This window comes from Oncorhynchus nerka, linkage group LG11, assembly GCF_034236695.1.
Source record: "Oncorhynchus nerka isolate Pitt River linkage group LG11, Oner_Uvic_2.0, whole genome shotgun sequence".
In the NCBI taxonomy this organism is placed as follows: Eukaryota; Metazoa; Chordata; class Actinopteri; order Salmoniformes; family Salmonidae; genus Oncorhynchus; species Oncorhynchus nerka.
The window spans coordinates 18,226,767-18,248,443 of record NC_088406.1 but is presented as its reverse complement, the minus strand read 5'-3'; positions in this window follow the sequence as shown (position 1 = coordinate 18,248,443).

Genomic DNA, 21,677 nt, shown 5'->3' with positions numbered 1-21,677 from the left:
CAACTCATCCAGAACGCCACAGCCCGTCTGGTGTTCAACCTTCCCAAGTTCTCTCACGTCACCCCGCTCCTCCACTCTCTCCACTGGCTTCCAGTTGAAGCTCGCATCCGCTACAAGACCATGGTGCTTGCCTACGGAGCTGTGAGGGGAACGGCACCTCAGTACCTCCAGGCTCTGATCAGGCCCTACACCCAAACAAGGGCACTGCGTTCATCCACCTCTGGCCTGCTCGCCTCCCTACCACTGAGGAAGTACAGTTCCCGCTCAGCCCAGTCAAAACTGTTCGCTGCTCTGGCCCCCCAATGGTGGAACAAACTCCCTCACGACGCCAGGACAGCGGAGTCAATCACCACCTTCCGGAGACACCTGAAACCCCACCTCTTTAAGGAATACCTAGGATAGGATAAAGTAATCCTTCTCACCCCCCCCTTAAAAGACCTAGATGCACTATTGTAAAGTAGCTGTTCCACTGGATGTCATAAGGTGAAAGCACCAATTTATAAGTCGCTCTGGATAAGAGCGTCTGCTAAATGACTTAAATGTAAATGTAAATGTAAGACTACGGTGAAGTGGGGGCCACGTCCAGCACCAGAGCCGCCACCCCAATAGGTTCAGGTTTTGTGGGGGGTGGGGTGGGGGGGGGGGGGAACTATGTACTGTCACACCCTGACATAGTTTGCTTTGTATGTTTCTATGTTTTGGTTGGTCAGGGTGTGATCTGAGTGGGCATTCTATGTTGGATGTCTTGTTTGTCTATTTCTATGTCTGGCCTGATATGGTTCTTAATCAGAGGCAGTCATTGTCTCTGATTGGGAACCATATTTAGGTAGCCTGGGTTTCACTGATTGTTTGTGGGTGATTGTTCCTGTCTCTGTGTTTTGTACCAGATAGGACTGTTTTAGGTTTTCGCACGTTTGTTGTTTTATTAGTTTATTCGTGTACAGTTTCTTTATTAAAGTACAATGAATAACAACCACGCTGCATTTTGGTCTGCCTCTACTTCACCTAAAGAAAACCGTTACAGGTGCGTTCATTACACAGGTTCTGTTGCAAAACATTAGTCTGTTACAAACCGTTTACTCTAGGAACCAAATGGAAGCAAACAGAGAAAAAAAGAACATAACGGAGAGGGACCTACATGGATTTGTTCAATAGAAACAAAAACTTTTTCCCGCTTGGAGGAAATGGCTTGCGCTGCAAAACGTTTTGCAACAGAAAATGCATAATGAAAGCACCCCAGGATAATCGCAGTATGACCTTGTGCCTAGAGTCAACTGAAAAGCACAGTAGTGTGGAAGACATTTTCCCTTGTATTTGCTTCTCTGCCAATTACAATACATACTGTATGCCTAATAATGTAATCCTATGTCTGTAGCCAGCAACAAACTGTGCTGTGCAGTGTAAGACATAATGCTAGGGCCCATGTGACATGCCTTATTTAAAGCTTTTTCATCAAACTGTCCTCTTTATTTTTATGTCAGATGGTGTCAGCACTATCCTCAGATGAAATGACAGTTTCTCAAAGGAGCCTTGGCGGGAAATGATGCTGGAGTTAGTATTTTTATTGTAGACCAAAAAAAGAAACATCCTCTCCCTGTCAACTGCGTTTATTTTCAGCAAACTTAACATGTGAAAATATGTGTATGAACATGACAAGATTCAACAACTGAGACATAAACTGAACAAGTTCCTAGGAGCATGTGACTAACAGAAATGGAATAATGTGTCCCTGAACAAAGGGGGGGGGGTTAATATCAAAAGTAACAGTCAGTATCTGGTGTGGCCACCAGCTGCATTAAGTACTGCACTGCATCTCCTCCTCATGGACTGCACCAGATTTGCCAGTTCTTGTTGCGAGATATTACCCCACTCTTCCACCAAGGCACCTGCAATTTCCCGGACATTTCTGGGGGGAATGGCCCTAGCCCTAATCCTCAGATCCAACAGTGCTCAATAGGATTGAGATCCGGGCTCTTCGCTGGCCATGGCAGAACACTGACATTCCTGTCTTGCAGGAAATCAAGCACAGAATGAGCAGAATGGCTTTTGGCATTGTCATGCTGGAAGGTCATGTCAGGATGAGCCTGCAGGAAGGGTACCACATGAGGGAGGAGGATGTCTTCCCTGTAACGCACAGCGTTGAGATTGCTTGCAATGACAACAAGCTCAGTCCGATGATGCTGTGACACACTGCTCCAGACCATGACGGACCCTCCACCTCCAATTGATATCGCTCGGTGTAACGCTCATTCCTTCGACGATGAACGTGAATCCGACCATCACCCCTGGTGAGACAAAACCGCGACTCGTCAGTGAAGAGCACGTTTTGCCAGTCCTGTCTGGTCCAGTGACTGGGTTTGTGCCCATAGGAGACGTTGTTGCCGGTGATGTCTGGTGAGAACCTGCATTACAACAGGTCTACAAGCCCTCAATCCAGCATCTCTCAGCCTATTCCGGAAAGTGTGAGCACTGATGGAGTTTTATCATAAACGAAAAGTACAGCTTGTAAACAAAGTATAGTGTTCAAAAACCACATTGATAGATTCATATTAACAAAAATACTGTTGTTGAGGTCAGTTCCTTATTTTGGGACGTCAGAGGTCAGCATGTGGGAGAAGTGGGAGCTCAGGATGATAGAGCAGTTTCCCACTAGTAATTACCAGTTGGAGCAGCCAGTTCAAGTGGATTTTTCCCAGTCGTATGTGGTAAATTCCCACTTCTCACTTCCTTACAAATTCAGCACATTGTCACATTCATGTCATGTCGGAAACTCAGGACCTCCGAGTTAAATTGAACATAAGTTATTTGCGTATAGTTTTCAATTGGTTGATTCTGATACTTCCCAAGTGGGAAACCCGGGTATCAAGTCGGAGTAAGCAAGTCGGAAATTTGGGGGTTTCTGACACGACACTTATGACACTTATCCAATTTTTCTGTGAGTAGTTTTCTATTATGTTTGGAAGAATGTTGTTTGTACTTTGAATTTTTTGTTGTTGTATCAGTTTGGCCTGTCTCGGTAGGGGGAGGCGGAGCTAAGGCTACAAAAGGCTGTGTAGACCAGACCATGAGAGGAAACCCTGTGGTGTGTGTGTCTGTGTGTGTGTGTGTGTGTGTGTGTGTGTGTGTGTGTGTGTGTGTGTGTGTGTGTGTGTGTGTGTGTGTGTGTGTGTGTGTGTGTGTGTGTGTGTGTGTGTGTGTGTGTGTGTGTGTGTGAGAGAGAGAGAGAGACACGTCAACGATTTTGGAATATACTGACAGTAGTATGCTACTGTATGGAAGCTTAATGGGCCTAAACACAGGTAAAGACAAAGTTCATGCCTAATGTGTCTGTAATTTTTCATTTTGTTTTGTCCTGCCGTAATACCTGGAACTCCACATTTTGGGGGGTGAAATAAACCAATGGTGACTTCGTACCACTGCTTCCATGCTGTTAAGTCTCCTATCTACTGGGTCAACCTGACAGGCAACAATAAAATGATCAAACTTTACATTTGAAATATTACAGCTATTTTTCCTATCAAGTATGCATGCCATTATATATCATGCTTAAGTAGGAGTTGAAATGGTTATTCCATCAAACTTTACTAGATTAGTACATTAGAACAGAACATTCAGGTTAAGGGTCAGTGGCCCAAGCCCACAAACAGGAATGTTCCAAGTTCAGACAGAAGGGGAAATCAGACTGCTATGATTCCTAGGAACTTTACTTTTGGTTTATATTTTCATTTGTTGTGCTACTCGTACTGCCCATTGGTGTTAAGTAGGCAGCTACAGTAGCTGGAAGTTATTAACATATTCTTTCGTTGAATGTATTTTATTTGATCTGGGTGCCTACATCACCATGCTCCCGTACTCAGAGAATGAACAACTTGTCAGATGGTGCATTGATTGCATTGCATTGATGTGTTCCTGACCTGACTTTTCAAAATGCCATTGTAGAAAAAGCCCAAAAAGACAGCAGTGGTGTCGCTCTTCATTTCTTGGTTATTCTGTGGTCCATATCAAGTCCGCTAGAGATTGGTGCCGTGACCCGGATCAACATTATCAGCTGCAGCGGATCACCAGGGGACCCTTACACAGAACTGGATTGACATCACACGTTTAGAATATTTCAAGGCAAGGTGATCTTTGTACAATACATATAAAGCCCGCTACAGATCTCACCCTCATCTTGATCATGAAAGTTCAACCCCCCCCACTTCAGACCATTCTGGACTTTGACCCTCATCCACCACTCCATATCATCAGAACTGAAACCCATATTGTTTGCTTCCAATACAGCTCTTTCTTCTCCAACCTTTTCTCCATTTCCTCCATTTCGTCCACACTACTCGCCGCCATTTCGACTGTCAGCAGACCCTCCACGTGCTTCTTTTCGCTGCACTTTCCAAGCTCTCCATACCGTCAAATCGATATGAAATAGCTAAGTAACTGTAACTTCTTTGAGACAAGTTTAGCAACACACGAACATAGCATGAACAAAATATTCCAACAATACAAGTTTCACATCAAACAAACTTTGGCACCATCTTGTTCGACCTGTACGGAGCCAATGTAGCCCAACTTCTCAAAATCAGTCCAACAATGTGTTTGCTGCAAGCTTGTCTACTTCTCTCATTGATTGGGACAGGTGAGTGTCATCATGACATGTTTTTATTAATTGTTTTATTTTTATTTCACCTTTATTTAACCAGGGAGGCTAGTTGAGAACAAGTTCTCATTTGCAACTGTGACCTGGCCAAGATAAAGCATAGCAGTGTGAACAGACAACACAGAGTTACACATGGAGTAAACAATTAACAAGTCAATAACACAGTAGAAAAAAAATGGGCAGTCTATATACAATGTGTGCAAAAGGCATGAGGAGGTAGGCGAATAATACAATTTTGCAGATTAACACTGGGGTGATAAATGATCAGATGGTCATGTACAGGTAGAGATATTGGTGTGCAAAAGAGCAGAAAAGTAAATAAATAAATAAATAAAACAGTATAAAAACAGTATGGGAATGAGGTAGGTGAAAATGGGTGGGCTATTTACCAATAGACTATGTACAGCTGCAGCGATCGGTTAGCTGCTCGGATAGCTGATGTTTGAAGTTGGTGAGGGAGATAAAAGTCTCCAACTTCAGCGATTTTTGCAGTTCGTTCCAGTCACAGGCAGCAGAGTACTGGAACGAAAGGCGGCCAAATGAGGTGTTGGCTTTAGGGATGATCAGTGAGATACACCTGCTGGAGCGTGTGCTACGGATGGGTGTTGCCATCGTGACCAGTGAACTGAGATAAGGCGGAGCTTTACCTAGCATGGACTTGTAGATGACCTGGAGCCAGTGGGTCTGGCGACGAATATGTAGCGGGGGCCAGCCGACTAGAGCATACAAGTCGCAGTGGTGGGTGGTATAAGGTGCTTTGGTGACAAAACGGATGGCACTATGATAGACTGCATCCAGTTTGCTGAGTAGAGTGTTGGAAGCCATTTTGTAGATGACATCGCCGAAATCGAGGATCGGTAGGATAGTCAGTTTTACTAGGGTAAGCTTGGCGGCGTGAGTGAAGGAGGCTTTGTTGCGGAATAGAAAGCCGACTCTTGATTTGATTTTCGATTGGAGATGTTTGATGTGAGTCTGGAAGGAGAGTTTGCAGTCTAGCCAGACACCTAGGTACTTATAGATGTCCACATATTCAAGGTCGGAACCATCTAGGGTGGTGATGCTAGTCGGGCATGCGGGTGCAGGCAGCGATCGGTTGAAAAGCATGCATTTGGTTTTACTCGCGTTTAAGAGCAGTTGGAGGCCACGGAAGGAGTGCTGTATGGCATTGAAGCTCGTTTGGAGGTTAGATAGCACAGTGTCCAATGACGGGCCGAAAGTATATAGAATGGTGTCGTCTGCGTAGAGGTGGATCAGGGAATCGCCCGCAGCAAGAGCAACATCATTGATATATACAGAGAAAAGAGTCGGCCCGAGAATTGAACCCTGTGGCACCCCATAGAGACTGCCAGAGGACCGGACAGCATGCCCTCCGATTTGACACACTGAACTCTGTCTGCAAAGTAATTGGTGAACCAGGCAAGGCAGTCATCCGAGAAACCGAGGCTATTGAGTCTGCCGATAAGAATATGGTGATTGACAGAGTCGAAAGCCTTGGCGAGGTCGATGAAGACGGCTGCACAGTACTGTCTTTTATCGATGGCGGTTATGATATCGTTTAGTACCTTGAGCGTGGCTGAGGTGCACCCGTGACCGGCTCGGAAACCAGATTGCACAGCGGAGAAGGTACGGTGGGATTCGAGATGGTCAGTGACCTGTTTGTTGACTTGGCTTTCGAAGACCTTAGATAGGCAGGGCAGGATGGATATAGGTCTATAGCAGTTTGGGTCCAGGGTGTCTCCCCCTTTGAAGAGGGGGATGACTGCGGCAGCTTTCCAATCCTTGGGGATCTCAGACGATATGAAAGAGAGGTTGAACAGGCTGGTAATAGGGGTTGCGACAATGGCGGCAGATAGTTTCAGAAATAGAGGGTCCAGATTGTCAAGCCCAGCTGATTTGTACGGGTCTAGGTTTTGCAGCTCTTTCAGAACATCTGCTATCTGGATTTGGGTAAAGGAGAACCTGGAGAGGCTTGGGCGAGGAGCTGCGGGGGGGGCGGAGCGGAGCTGTTGGCCGAGGTTGGAGTAGCCAGGCGGAAGGCATGGCCAGCCGTTGAGAAGTGCTTATTGAAGCTTCCGATAATCGTGGATTTATCGGTGGAGACCGTGTTACCTAGCCTCAGTGCAGTGGGCAGCTGGGAGGAGGTGCTCTTGTTCTCCATGGACTTCACAGTGTCCCAGAACTTTTTGGAGTTGGAGCTACAGGATGCAAACTTCTGCCTGAAGAAGCTGGCCTTAGCTTTCCTGACTGACTGCGTGTATTGGTTCCTGACTTCCCTGAACAATTGCATATCACGGGGGCTATTCGATGCTATTGCAGTCCGCCACAGGATGTTTTTGTGCTGGTCGAGGGCAGTCAGGTCTGGAGTGAACCAAGGGCTGTATCTGTTCTTGGTTCTGCATTTTTTGAACGGAGCATGCTTATCTAAAATGGTGAGGAAGTTACTTTTAAAGAATGACCAGGCATCCTCAACTGACGGGATGAGGTCAATGTCCTTCCAGGATACCCGGGCCAGGTCGATTAGAAAGGCCTGCTCACAGAAGTGTTTTAGGGAGCGTTTGACAGTGATGAGGGGTGGTCGTTTGACTGCGGCTCCGTGGCGGATACAGGCAATGAGGCAGTGATCGCTGAGATCTTGGTTGAAGACAGCGGAGGTGTATTTGGAGGGCCAGTTGGTCAGGATGACGTCTATGAGGGTGCCCCTTGTTTACAGAGTTAGGGTTGTACCTGGTGGGTTCCTTGATGATTTGAGTGAGATTGAGGGCATCTAGCTTACATTGTAGGACTGCCGGGGTGTTAAGCATATCCCAGTTTAGGTCACCTAACAGAACAAACTCTGAAGCTAGATGGGGGCGATCAATTCACAAATGGTGTCCAGGGCACAGCTGGGAGCTGAGGGTGGCCGGTAGCAGGCGGCAACAGTGAGAGACTTATTTCTGGAGAGGGTAATTTTCAAAATTAGTAGTTCGAACTGTTTGGGTATGGACCTGGAAAGTATGACATTACTTTGCAGGCTATCTCTGCAGTAAACTGCAACTCCGCCCCCTTTGGTAGTTCTATCTTGACGGAAGATGTTATAGTTGGGTATGGAAATCTCTGAATTTTTGGTGGCCTTCCTGAGCCAGGATTCAGACACGGCAAGGACATCAGGGTTAGCAGAGTGTGCTAAAGCAGTGAGTAAAACAAACTTAGGGAGGAGGCTTCTGATGTTGACATGCATAAAACCAAGGCTTTTTCGATCACAGAAGTCAACAAATGAGGGTACCTGGGGACATGCAGGGCCTGGGTTTACCTCCACATCACCCGCGGAACAGAGAAGGAGTAGTATGAGGGTGCGGCTAAAGGCTATCAAAACTGGTCACCTAGAGCGTTGGGGGCAGAGGATAAGAGGAGCGGGTTTCTGGGCATGGTAGAATATATTCAGGGCATAATGCGCAGACAGGGGTATGGTGGGGTGCGGGTACAGCAGAGGTAAGCCCAGGCACTGGGTGATGATGAGACAGGTTGTATCTCTGGACATGCTGGTTGTAATGGGTGAGGTCACCGCATGTGTGGGAGGTGGGACAAAGGAGGTAACAGGGGTATGCAGAGTGGGTCTAGGGGCTCCATTGTGAACTAAAACAATTATAACTAACCTGAACAACAGTATACAAGGCATATTGACATCTGAGAGAGACATACAGCGAGGCATACAGTAATCACAGGTGTTGAATTTGGAAAGCTAGCTAAAAACAGTAGGCGAGGCTAATCCGCTAGCACAACAAACAGCAGGTAAAATGGCGTTGACTAGGCAACGGGGCCGACAGGTAAGACAAACAAGCAGAAAGGAGTACCGTGATTAATGGACAGTCCAGCGTGCGTCAGCTATGTAGCCAAGAGATCAGTGTCCAGGGGGCAGTGGTGGATGGGCAGGGGGGCTGGGCTGGCGAGTGTTATCCAGGTTTTTTTTTTTAAACTAACAATGACTAACTAGCTTGTAGCTAGTTAGCTGGTTAGCGTCTGGAGGTTCTTGAGTGTGTCATAAAAATAAAAATAAGAGTAAAAGTAATAGCGATTCCGTATCACATTGGGTGAGGCAGGTTTCCGGAAGGTATAAACAAATTAAAAATCAGAAAGTAAATGGGGTCAGAGAGTGATTGGGACGCGGTGGTTCAGACGGTTAGCAGGCCTGTGCTAACAAGCTAACAGTTCGTAGGCCCGAGCTAGACAAGGTAGCAGTTAGCGGACCGGAGCTTGACAAGCTAGCCGTTAGCAGGCCGAATTAGCAAGCAGGGAGATAGCGAGGGCTAGAGAGTTAACCTTTGGGGGACGTCGCGATGGGGTGAGTCTGTTTATTCCTCTTCATGCGGTGAGCTGGAGATACAGCGATTCAGAAAGCTTGCTGTCGCAGCGGAAAAGCCTGTTGAAACCCCCTCGGACGATTATGTCGGCGGACCAGTCGTGATGGATCGGCGGGGCTCCGTGTCGGCAGTAGAGGGTCAGTAGAGGGTCCATGCCAATTGGCAAATTAGGTATTTTTGGACCTCTTCGGCTAGTCGGGAGATGGGCTTAGCTCGAGGCTAGCTCCAGGCTAACTGGTGCTTGCTCTGGGACAGAGACGTTAGCCAGGAGTAGCCACTCGGATTGCAGCTAGCTATTTACGATGATCCGGTATAAAGGTTCAGAGCTTGCGGTAGGAATCCGGAGATGTGGTAGAGAAAAAGCAGTCTGATATGCTTTGGGTAGATGTCGCGCTGGTGTCCTAGTTAGCGTTGAAGACCGCTAGCAGTGGCTAGCTAGTAGCTAGTTAGCGGCTAGCTTCTGATGAGGGTTCCGATTCTAAAGTATAGAAAAAGCAGATCCGTACCACATTGGGTGATGCGGGTTGCAGGAGAGTATATTCAGCCTGTAGTTGGAAAGTGAGATTAAAATATGTACGAAATATATACCGAAAAAAAAAACGAGGAAAAACTATATTTACACTATACAGGACGGGACAAGACAAAACACACGTCCGACTGCTACGCCATCTTGGATGGATAATACACCTTGGCGAGGAGCCACCTGTCTCAATCAATGAGAGAAGATTTGAAATAGACATGAGCATACATATTGTTGGATTACTTCACAGATCAAAACATGTATTTATTTTAAATAACGCAAACGCACCACCTGCAACAGGACCCAAATCAAGAACAAACACATTATCGCCAAGTTAAGGTTGGTCAAAAAATACTCTGTGCTACACCAAACAGTACCTAACCTGGAACTCCCAGGAAGGGATAAGGTTGGTTGATTTAACCAAAAATCTTTGGTTAAATCACATTATCTGGTGTAACAATCTGTAGATAGCAAATATTATGATTATTATTACCATGAGTATTTATCCTGCTACTAGTAACTTCTACCCATTCTATTACCTATTTAGATTTTTACATTAGGATTATTATTACCATGAGTATTTATCCTGCTACTAGTAACTTCTACCCCTGTTTACATGTACAGTGTCTTCGGAAAGTCTTCAAACCCCTAGACTTTTTACACATTTTGTTACGTAAATGTTTATTTTTTTTCACTAATCAATCTGCACACAATACCCCATAATGACAAAGCAAAAACAATTTTTTTGAAAATTAGTAGTATTTTGTTGAAGCAACTTTGACAGTGACTACAGCCTTGAGTCTTCTTGGATATCGTCCTTTTATTTTCCATTCATAGTGTGTTCTTGTCCTTAAACGCCATTTTAAAATGTGTCTGATATTGCAACAAATTTCCCCCAAGAGGACAATAAAGGCAGTAAAGTAAAGAATGTTCCAGCCCAGATTGACCTCATCAGCCATCTGTTCACTCACCGGACCCCAGACTCATCCCAATCAATCATGTCATTGTCATCAGGAAAGGGTGTGTGTGTGTGTGTATTGACTGTATCATCCGCCTGTGTATATCAAGACTACAGTGGTCTGACTGGTGTGTCTGGCTAACGCTGTGGAGCTGGTGGGGGTGAGCAGAGACAGCTGGGATGACGTATGATCCCTTTCCTGAGACACACATGCTCAGACTCATGGATGTCATTGGTATAACACACACACACACACACACACACACACACACACACACACACACAACCCTGCACTCTATGTCCAGTTAGTTTATTATGGTGGTGTCATTGCATTCTTTCAGATGGCCTCCTATATGTTTCTGACTACGTAATTATGTGTGTCAGGCGGTGCTCTGGGCAGGTACGGTGCGCTGGGCAGGTACGGTGCGCTGGGCAGGTACGGTGCGCAAGAAGCTGATGGGTTTTAAACTTTTTATGGACCCCGTTCCTGTCTGTGAGTGAGAGCCTGAGAGTTGTCGGCGTAGTCATCTGTGAGCAGTGGGTATCTGCCTGTGAGTACCTGAGTGTACCGGTGTGGAGGATATACACCCCTTAACCATGGAATGGAGAAAAGCAGAACCCCCAGGCTATGCACAGCCTGGCTCAGAGAGTGGACAAGATACACCAGCTGTCAGTCATTCTGTGTCATTAACACCATTGTCACAAGTAAATGACTCCCTCTTGCTGAACTCCCTCTTTATGGATCCTTTTGGCTAAGTCACTACACCCCACTTCCTTTTTTCTCATGTGAGAATGTTCTTGATATTCTATCCTGTGGTTACTGATGACGATTTACCATGAGTTAATGACGTGTGTACACTGTCTGTTCTATTCTGTGGTTACTGATGACGCTTTACCATATGAGTTAATGACGTGTGTACACTGTCTGTTCTATCCTGTGGTTACTGATGACCCTTTACCATATGAGTTAATGACCTGTGTACACTGTCTGTTCTATCCTGTGGTTACTGATGACGCTTTACCATATGAGTTAATGAAATCAAATCAACTGTTATTAGTCACATGAGCCTAATACAACATGTGTCGACCTTAAATCCCTATGCTCCTTTGAGACCCCTCTTTCAATGTCACTGATATCTCTTCCAGCCATGGTAGCCAAAATAATGGTGATTTTTATACACTTTACTTAGAAATTAGTTAATATCACTTTCACATAAAATTATTTGCCAAATTGTTTCAACATTCACCTGTTCTCCACAAATGTTGCTATGCAAGAGACACAATCCTGCTAATCTTCACTTCATCATAATTTCAACTTCATTGACCCATAACACCTATTCCACCGGGAAATGTATACTGAACAAATATATAATCGCAACTTGCAACAATTTCGTAGATTTTACTGAGTACAGTTCATATTAGGAAATCATTCAATTGAAATACATTAATGAGACCCTAATCAATGGGTTCCACCTGACTGGGAATACAGATATGCATCTGTTGGTCACAGATACGTTTTTAATTTTTAAGTATGTCCGTATATCAGAAAACCAGTCAGTATCTGGTGTGATCACAATTTGCCTCATGCAGCGTGACGCATCCCTTTTGCATAGAGTTGATCAGGCTGTTGATTGTGGCCTGTGGAATGTTATCCCACTTCTCCTCAATTGTTTATAAAAATGTATTGCACTTTTATTTAACCAGGTAGGCTATTTACAACTGCGACCTGGCCAAGATAAAGCAAAGCAGTGCGACACAAACAACAACACAGAGTTACACATGGAATAAACAAACATACAGTCAATAACAATAGAAAAAAGAAAGTCTATATACAGTGTGTGCAAATAGCATGAGGAGGTAAGGCAATAAATAGGCCACAGTAGCGAAGTAATTACAATTTAGCAAATGAATACTGGAGTGATGTGCAGATGATGATGTGCAAGTAGAAATACTGGTGTTTAAAAGAGCATACAAGTAAATAGAAACAAGATGGGAATGAGGTAGGTAGATTGGATGGGCTATTTACAGATGGGCTATGTACAGCTGCAGCGATCGGTTAGCTGCTCAGGTAGCTGATGTTTAAAGTTAGTGAGGGACATATCAGTGTCCAGCTTCAGCTATTTTTGCAATTCGTTCTAGTCATTGGCAGCAGAGAACTGGAAGGAAATGTGGCCAAAGAGGGGGTTGGCTTTGGGGACGACCAGTGAGATATACCTGCTGGAGCGCATACTACGGGTGGGTGTTGTTATCGTGACCAGTGAGCTGAGATAAGGTGGAGCGTTGCCTAGCAAACACTTATAGAAGACCTGGAGCCAGTTGGTCTGGCGACAAATATGTAGTGAGGGCCAGCCAACGAGGGCATACAGGTTGCAGTGGTGGGTGGTATATGGGGCTTTGGTGACAAAACGGATGGCACTGTGATAGACTGCATCCAGTTTTCAGAGTAGAGTGTTGGAGGCTATTTTGTAGATTACATCGCCAAAGTCGAGGATCGGTAGGATAGTCAGTTTTACGAGGGTATGTTTGGCGGCGTGAGTGAAGGAGTCTTTTTTGCTAAATAGGAAGCCGATTCTAGATTTAATTTTGGATTGGAGATGCTTAATGTGAGTCTGGAAGGAGAGTTTACAGTCTAGCCAGACACCTAGGTATTTGTAGTTGTCCACGTATTCTAAGTCAGAACCATCCAGAGTAGTGATGCTGGACAGGCGGACAGGTGCGGGCAGCGATCGGTTAAAGAGCATGCATTTAGTTTTACTTGCATTTAAGAGCAGTTGGAGGCCACGGGAGGAGAGTTGTTTGGCATTGAAGCTCATCTGGAGGTTAGTTAAAACTTAACATAGTGCCCAAAGAAGGACCAGAAGTATACAGAATGGTGTCGTCTGCATAGACGTGGATCAGAGAACCACCAGCAGCAAGAACGACATCATTGATGTATACAGAGAAGGGACTCGGCCCGAGAATTGAAACCTGTGGCACCCCCATAGAGACTACCACAGGTCTGGACAACAGGCCCTCCGATTTGACACACTGAACTCTATCAGAGAAGTAGTTGGTGAACCAGACAAGGCAGTCATTTGAGGAACCAAGGCGGTCGAGTCTGCCGATAAGAATGTGGTGATTGACAGAGTCGAAAGCCTTGTCCAGGTTGATGAATATGGCTGCACAGTAATGTCTCGTATCGATGACGGTTATGATATCATTTAGGACCTTTAGCGTGGCTGAGGTGCAGCCATGACCAGCTCTGAAACCAGATTGCATAGTGGAGAAGGTACGGTGGGATTAGAAATGGTTGTTATGTGTTTGTTAACTTGGCTTTCGAAGACCTTAAAAAAGGCAGGGTAGGATAGATATAGGTCTGTAGCAGTTTGGGTCTAGAGTGTCTCCCCCTTTGAAGAGGGGGATGATCGCAGCAGCATTCCAATCTTTGGGAATCCCATACTATATGAAAGAGAGGTTGAATAGGCTAGTAATAGGGGTTGCAACAATTTTGGCAGATCTTTTAGAAATAGAGGGTCCAGATTGTCTAGCCCAGCTGATTTGTAGGGGTCCAGATTTTGCAGCTCTTTCAGAACATCAGTTACCTGATTTGGGTGACGGAGAAATGGGGGAGGCTTGGGCGAATTGCTGTGGGGGGTGCAGGGCAGTTGAGGGTAGGGGTAGCCAGGTGGAAAGCATGGCCAACCGTAGAAAAATGCTTCTTTAAATTCTCAATTATAGTGGATTTATCGGTGGTGACAGTGCAGTGGGCAGCTGGGAGGAGGTGTTCTTATTCTCCATGGACTTAACAGTGTCCAATAACTTTTTGGAGTTTGTGCTACAGAATACAAATTTCAGTTTGAAAAAGCTAGCCTTAGCTTTCCTAACTGCCTGTATATATTGGTTCCTAACTTCCCTGAAAAGTTGCACATCATGGGGGCTATTTGATGCTAATGCAGTACGCCACAGGATGTTTTTGTGCTGGTCAAGGGCAGTCTGGTCTGAAGTGAAACAAGAGCTATATCTGTTCCTGGTTCCATTTTTTGGGGATCTGTGCATTGCTTATTTAAGATAGTGAGGAAGGCACTTTTAAAGAATAACCAGGCATCCTCTACTGACAGATTGAGGTCAAAATCCTTCCAGGATACCCAGGACAGGTTGATTAGAAAGGCCTGCTCGCTGAAATGTTTTAGGGACAGTGATGAGGGGTGGTCGTTTGACCGCAGACCCCATTACGGATGCAGGCAATGAGGCAGTGATCATTGAGTTCTTGTTTGAAAGCGCAGAGGTATATTTGGAGGGCAAGTTGGTTAGGATGATATCTTTATTTTATGTATTTCACCTTTATTTAACCAGGTAGGCTAGTTGAGAACAAGTTCTCATTTGCAACTGCGACCTGGCCAAGATAAAGCATAGCAGTGTGAACAGACAACACAGAGTTACACATGGAGTAAACAATTAACAAGTCAATAACACAGTAGAAAAAAAAGAGAGTCTATATACATTATGTGCAAAAGGCATGAGGAGGTAGGCGAATAATTACAATTTTGCAGATTAACACTGGAGTGACAAATGATCAGATGGTCATGTACAGGTAGAGATATTGGTGTGCAAAAGAGCAGAAAAGTAAATAAATATAAACAGTATGGGGATGAGGTAGGTAAAATTGAGTGGGCAATTTACCAATAGACTATGTACAGCTGCAGCGATTGGTTAGCTGCTCAGATAGCAGATGTTTGAAGTTGGTGAGGGAGATAAAAGTCTCCAGCTTCAGCAATTTTTGCAATTCGTTCCAGTCACAGGCAGCAGAGAACTGGAACTAAAGGCGGCCAAATTTACATTTACATTTTACATTTACATTTAAGTCATTTAGCAGACGCTCTTATCAAGAGCGACTTACAAATTGGTGCATTCACCTTATGACATCCAGTGGAGCAGCCACTTTACAATAGTGCATCTAAGGGGGGGTGGGGGGGGTGAGAAGGATTACTTTATCCTATCCTAGGTATTCCTTAAAGAGGTGGGGTTTCAGGTGTCTCCGGAAGGTGGTGATTGACTCCGCTGTCCTGGCGTCGTGAGGGAGTTTGTTCCACCATTGGGGGGCCAGAGCAGCGAACAGTTTTGACTGGGCTGAGCGGGAACTGTACTTCCTCAGTGGTAGGGAGGCGAGCAGGCCAGAGGTGGATGAACGCAGTGCCCTTGTTTGGGTGTAGGGCCTGATCAGAGCCTGGAGGTACTGGGGTGCCGTTCCCCGCACAGCTCCGTAGGCAAGCACCATGGTCTTGTAGCGGATGCGAGCTTCAACTGGAAGCCAGTGGAGAGAGCGGAGGAGCGGGGTGACGTGAGAGAACTTGGGAAGGTTGAACACCAGACGGGCTGCGGCGTTCTGGATGAGTTGTAGGGGTTTAATGGCACAGGCAGGGAGCCCAGCCAACAGCGAGTTGCAGTAATCCAGACGGGAGATGACAAGTGCCTGGATTAGGACCTGCGCCGCTTCCTGTGTGAGGCAGGGTCGTACTCTGCGGATGTTGTAGAGCATGAACCTACAGGAACGGGCCACCGCCTTGATGTTAGTTGAGAACGACAGGGTGTTGTCCAGGATCACGCCAAGGTTCTTAGCGCTCTGGGAGGAGGACACAGTGGAGTTGTCAACCGTGATGGCGAGATCATGGAACGGGCAGTCCTTCCCCGGGAGGAAGAGCAGCTCCGTCTTGCCGAGGTTCAGCTTGAGGTGGTGATCCGTCATCCACACTGATATGTCTGCCAGACATGCAGAGATGTGATTCGCCACCTGGTCATCAGAAGGGGGAAAGGAGAAGATTAATTGTGTGCCGTCTGCATAGCAATGATAGGAGAGACCATGTGAGGTTATGACAGAGCCAAGTGACTTGGTGTATAGCGAGAATAGGAGAGGGCCTAGAACAGAGCCCTGGGGGACACCAGTGGTGAGAGCACGTGGTGAGGAGACGGATTCTCGCCACGCCACCTGGTAGGAGCGACCTGTCAGGTAGGACGCAATCCAAGCGTGGGCCGCGCCGGAGATGCCCAACTCGGAGAGGGTGGAGAGGAGGATCTGATGGTTCACAGTATCGAAGGCAGCCGATAGGTCTAGAAGGATGAGAGCAGAGGAGAGAGAGTTAGCTTTAGCAGTGCGGAGCGCCTCCGTGATACAGAGAAGAGCAGTCTCAGTTGAATGACTAGTCTTGAAACATGACTGATTTGGAACAAGAAGGTCATTCTGAGAGAGATAGCGGGAGAGCTGGCCAAGGACGGCACGTTCAAGGGTTTTGGAGAGAAAAGAAAGAAGGGATACTGGTCTGTAGTTGTTGACATCGGAGGGATCGAGTGTAGGTTTTTTCAGAAGGGGTGCAACTCTCGCTCTCTTGAAGACGGAAGGGACGTAGCCAGCGGTCAGGGATGAGTTGATGAGCGAGGTGAGGTAAGGGAGAAGGTCTCCGGAAATGGTCTGGAGAAGAGAGGAGGGATAGGGTCAAGCGGGCAGGTTGTTGGGCGGCCGGCCGTCACAAGACGCGAGATTTCATCTGGAGAGAGAGGGGAGAAAGAGGTCAGAGCACAGGGTAGGGCAGTGTGAGCAGAACCAGCGGTGTCGTTTGACTTAGCAAACGAGGATCGGTTGTCGTCGACCTTCTTTTCAAAATGGTTGACGAAGTCATCTGCAGAGAGGAGGAGGGGGAGGGGGGGGGGATTCAGGAGGGAGGAGAAGGTGGCAAAGAGCTTCCTAGGGTTAGAGGCAGATGCTTGCAATTTAGAGTGGTAGAAAGTGGCTTTAGCAGCAGCGACAGAAGAGGAAAATGTAGAGAGGAGGGAGTGAAAGGATGCCAGGTCCACAGGGAGGCGAGTTTTCCTCCATTTCCGCTCGGCTGCCCGGAGCCCTGTTCTGTGAGCTCGCAATGAGTCGTCGAGCCACGGAGCGGGAGGGGAGGACCGAGCTGGCCTGGAGGATAGGGGACATAGAGAGTCAAAGGATGCAGAAAGGGAGGAGAGGAGGGTTGAGGAGGCAGAATCAGGAGATAGGTTGGAGAAGGATTGAGCAGAGGGAAGAGATGATAGGATGGAAGAGGAGAGAGTAGCGGGGGAGAAAGAGCGAAGGTTGGGACGGCGCGATACCATCCGAGTAGGGGCAGTGTGGGAAGTGTTGGATGAGAGCGAGAGGGAAAAGGATACAAGGTAGTGGTCGGAGACTTGGAGGGGAGTTGCAATGAGGTTAGTGGAAGAACAGCATCTAGTAAAGATGAGGTCGAGCGTATTGCCTGCCTTGTGAGTAGGGGGGAAGGTGAGAGGGAGAGGTCAAAAGAGGAGAGGAGTGGAAAGAAGGAGGCAGAGAGGAAAGAGTCAAAGGTAGACGTGGGGAGGTTAAAGTCGCCCAGAACTGTGAGAGGTGAGCCGTCCTCAGGAAAGGAGCTTATCAAGGCATCAAAAGCTCATTGATGAACTCTCCGAGGGAACCTGGAGGGCGATAAATGATTAGGATGTTAAGCTTGAAAGGGCTGGTAACTGTGACAGCATGGAATTCAAAGGAGGCGATAGACAGATGGGTAAGGGGAGAAAGAGAGAATGACCACTTGGGAGAGATGAGGATCCCGGTGCCACCCCCCGCTGACCAGAAGCTCTCGGGGGTGTGCGAGAACACGTGGGCGGACGAAGAGAGAGCAGTAGGAGTAGCAGTGTTATCTGTGGTGATCCATGTTTCCGTCAGTGCCAAGAAGTCGAGGGACTGGAGGGGTGCATAGGCTGAGATGAACTCTGCCTTGTTGGCCGCAGATCGGCAGTTCCAGAGGCTACCGGAGACCTGGAACTCCACGTGGGTCGTGCGCGCTGGGACCACCAGATTAGGGTGGCCGCGGCCACGCGGTGTGGGAGCGTTTGTATGGTCTGTGCAGAGAGGAGAGAACAGGGATAGACAGACACATAGTTGACAGGCTACAGAAGAGGCTACGCTAATGCAAAGGAGATTGGAATGACAAGTGGACTACACGTCTCGAATGTTCAGAAAGTTGAGCTTACGTAGCAAGAATCTTATTGACTAAAATGATTAAAAATGACACAGTACTGCTGAAGTAGGCTAGCTAGCAGTGGCTGCGTTGTTGACTTTGTAGGCTAGCTGGCAGTGGCTGCGATGTTGATTCGGGGGCTAGCTGGCTAGCTAGCAGTGTTGATTACGTTACGTTGCATTAAAAGAACGACAATAGCTGGCTAGGTAACCTAGAAAATCGCTCTAGACTACACAGTTATCTTTGATACAGAGACGGCTATGTATCAAATGAGGTGTTGGCTTTAGGGATGATCAGTGAGATACACCTGCTGGAGCGCGTGCTACGGGTGGGTGTTGCCATCGTGACCAGTGAACTGAGATAAGGCGGAGCTTTACCTAGCATGGACTTGTAGATGACCTGGAGCCAGTGGGTCTGGCGACGAATATGTAGCGAGGGCCAGGCGACTAGAGCATACAGGTCGCAGTGGTGGGTGGTATAAGATGCTTTAGTAACAAAACGGATGGCACTGTGATAAACTGCATCCAGTTTGCTGAGTAGAGTATTGGAAGCTATTTTGTAGATGACATCGCCAAAGTCGAGGATCGGTAGGATAGTCAGTTTTACGAGGGTAAGTTTGGCGGCGTGAGTGAAGAAGGCTTTGTTGCGGAATAGAAAGCCGACTCTAGATTTGATTTTAGATAGGAGATGTTTGATATGAGTCTGGAAGGAGAGTTTACAGTCTAGCCAGACACCTAGGTACTTATAGATGTCCACATATTCTAGGTCGGAACCATCCAGGGTGGTGATGCTAGTCGGGTGTGCGGGTGCAGACAGCAAACGGTTGGAAAGCATGCATTTGGTTTTATCTACAACATTGTCACACACTTGTCATTGCAAGCAGAATGCAAACGGTGCATTCACACACACAGCCTTCCAAATCGGTACTGGGTAATGTATTCTGTTTACGGATTTAGGGTTGTACCTGGTAGGTTCATTGATAATTTGATTGAGATTGGGCATCAGGCTTAGATTGTAGAATGGCCGGGGTGTTAAAACTTCTTAGAACTACCCCTTCCGGATCCGGGAGAATTGTCTTCAACTACACTAATTAGCATAACGCAACCGACAAATAATCTTACGAGAAAATATTCATATTCATGAAATCACAAGTGAAATATAGTGAAACACAGTTTAGCCTTTTGTTAATCACCCTGTCATCTCAGATTTTGAAATTATGCTTTACAGCCAAAGCAAAACAAGCATTTGTGTAAGTTTATCGATAGCCTAGCATAGAGCATAGCATTATGTCCAGCTAGCAGCAGGTAATTTGGTCACGAAAATCAGAAAAGCAATCAAATTAAATCGTTTTCCTTTGATGAGCTTCGGATGTTTTCACTCACGAGACACCCAGTTAGACAGCAAATGTTCATTTTGTTCCATAAAGATAATTTTTATAGCCGAAATACCTGCGTTTGTTCCAAATAAGATCCAGAATATCGACAGAAACATGGCAAATGTTTTTTATAATCAATCCTCAAGGTGTTTTTCAAATATCTATTCGATAATATATCAGCCGGGACAATTGGCTTCTTAGTAGGAGCGAGAGGAGCAATGGCCTCCTTTGTCTATTACGCACAAATCACTCTGAGAGCCACCACCTGACCACTGACGCAATGTTGTTGTTCACACTCATTTTTCAAAATAAAAGCCTGACACTATGTCTAGGGACTGTAGACACATTAGGGAAGCCATAGAAAAAGGAATCTGGTTGATATCCCTTTCAATGCTCAATAGGGATGCATAGGAACGCAGAGGTTTCAAAATAAGAGTCACTTCCTGTTTGGATTTTTCTCAGGCTTTCGCCTGCAATATCAGTTCTGTTATACTCACAGACAATATTTTTACAGTTTTGGAAACTTTAGAGTGTTTTCTATCCTAAGAAGGTCAATTATATGCATATTCTATTATCTTGTCCTGAGAAATAGCCTGTTTACTTTGGGAACTTTATTTTTCCAAAAATGAAAATACTGCCCCCTAGTCTCAAGGGTTTTTTAAGCATGTCCCAGTTTCGGTCACCTAGCAGCACGAGCTCTGAAGATAGATGGGCGACAATGAATTCACATATGGTGTCCAGACCACAGCTGAGGACAGAGGGTGGTCTATAGCATAGCGAGAACAGTGAGAGACTTGTTTCTGGAAAGGTGGACTTTTAAAAATAGAAGCTCGAATTGTTTGGGTACAGACCTGGATAGTATGACAGAACTCTATCTCTGCAGTAGATTGCAACTCCACCCCCTTTTGCATTTCTATCTTGTCGGAAAATGTTATAGTTAGGGATGGAAATGATGCTACAAGCTTGGCACACCTGTATTTGGAGAGTACCACAATGTGTAAAAAGTCACTGGGTCTGAATGCCTTCTGAATGCACTGTAACGGTATTTTCAATGAGAGGGCAGCAGTAGAGCCGTTTCTCCTTTTAAAATGCTTTTGAAAGTTGAGGGAATCCCATTAAAAAAAAATGATTGCCGGAATCCCCTCCTTTTATTGTAAACGGCTTGTTTTTCTTTTGAAGTTATTCTTCTGGTCATTTCATACCTCCTCCCACACACCTCGGCCACAGTGTAAGAACTCCTTCACACTTCCTTTAACGTGTGTGTGTGTGTGTGTGTGTGTGTGAGTGTGTGTGTGTGTGTGTGTGTGTGTGTGTATTTGCACTAAGTTTGTACTGAGGTCTCTCACACCTCTGTTTGTGTGGTGCCATGTTCTTTATCCATGTCTGAGATTACCCCTCATGGTGCATACTGTGTCAGCATGGTCTGATCTCTTGGTATCTAAGGTATCTCTTGCCTGAATGGAGTGGAGGAAATGAAAAGGGCGTGGGGGTGAACAGAGGAGAGGAGGAGGTGCCACCATTGACACAATTCTTTAGTAGTTAGGGATTTGATTTGGTTTGGGGGTGTGAGACCTTGGGTATGTGTGCTTACAGCTGAGACCTGGGTGCAGAGACTGCAGTTGGTACCCACCTGGCTGGGGTATTTTCCTAACCTTAACCTCAGTCTCCTAACCTGCAACAGGCCAAAAAATCATCAAGGACAAAACCACCCGAGCGACTGCCTGTTCACCCCGCTATCATCCAGAAGGCGAGGTCAATACAGGTGCATCAAAGCTGGGACAAAGAGACTGTTAAATAGTCATCACTAACACAGAGAGGCTACTGACTACATACACAGACCTGAAATCA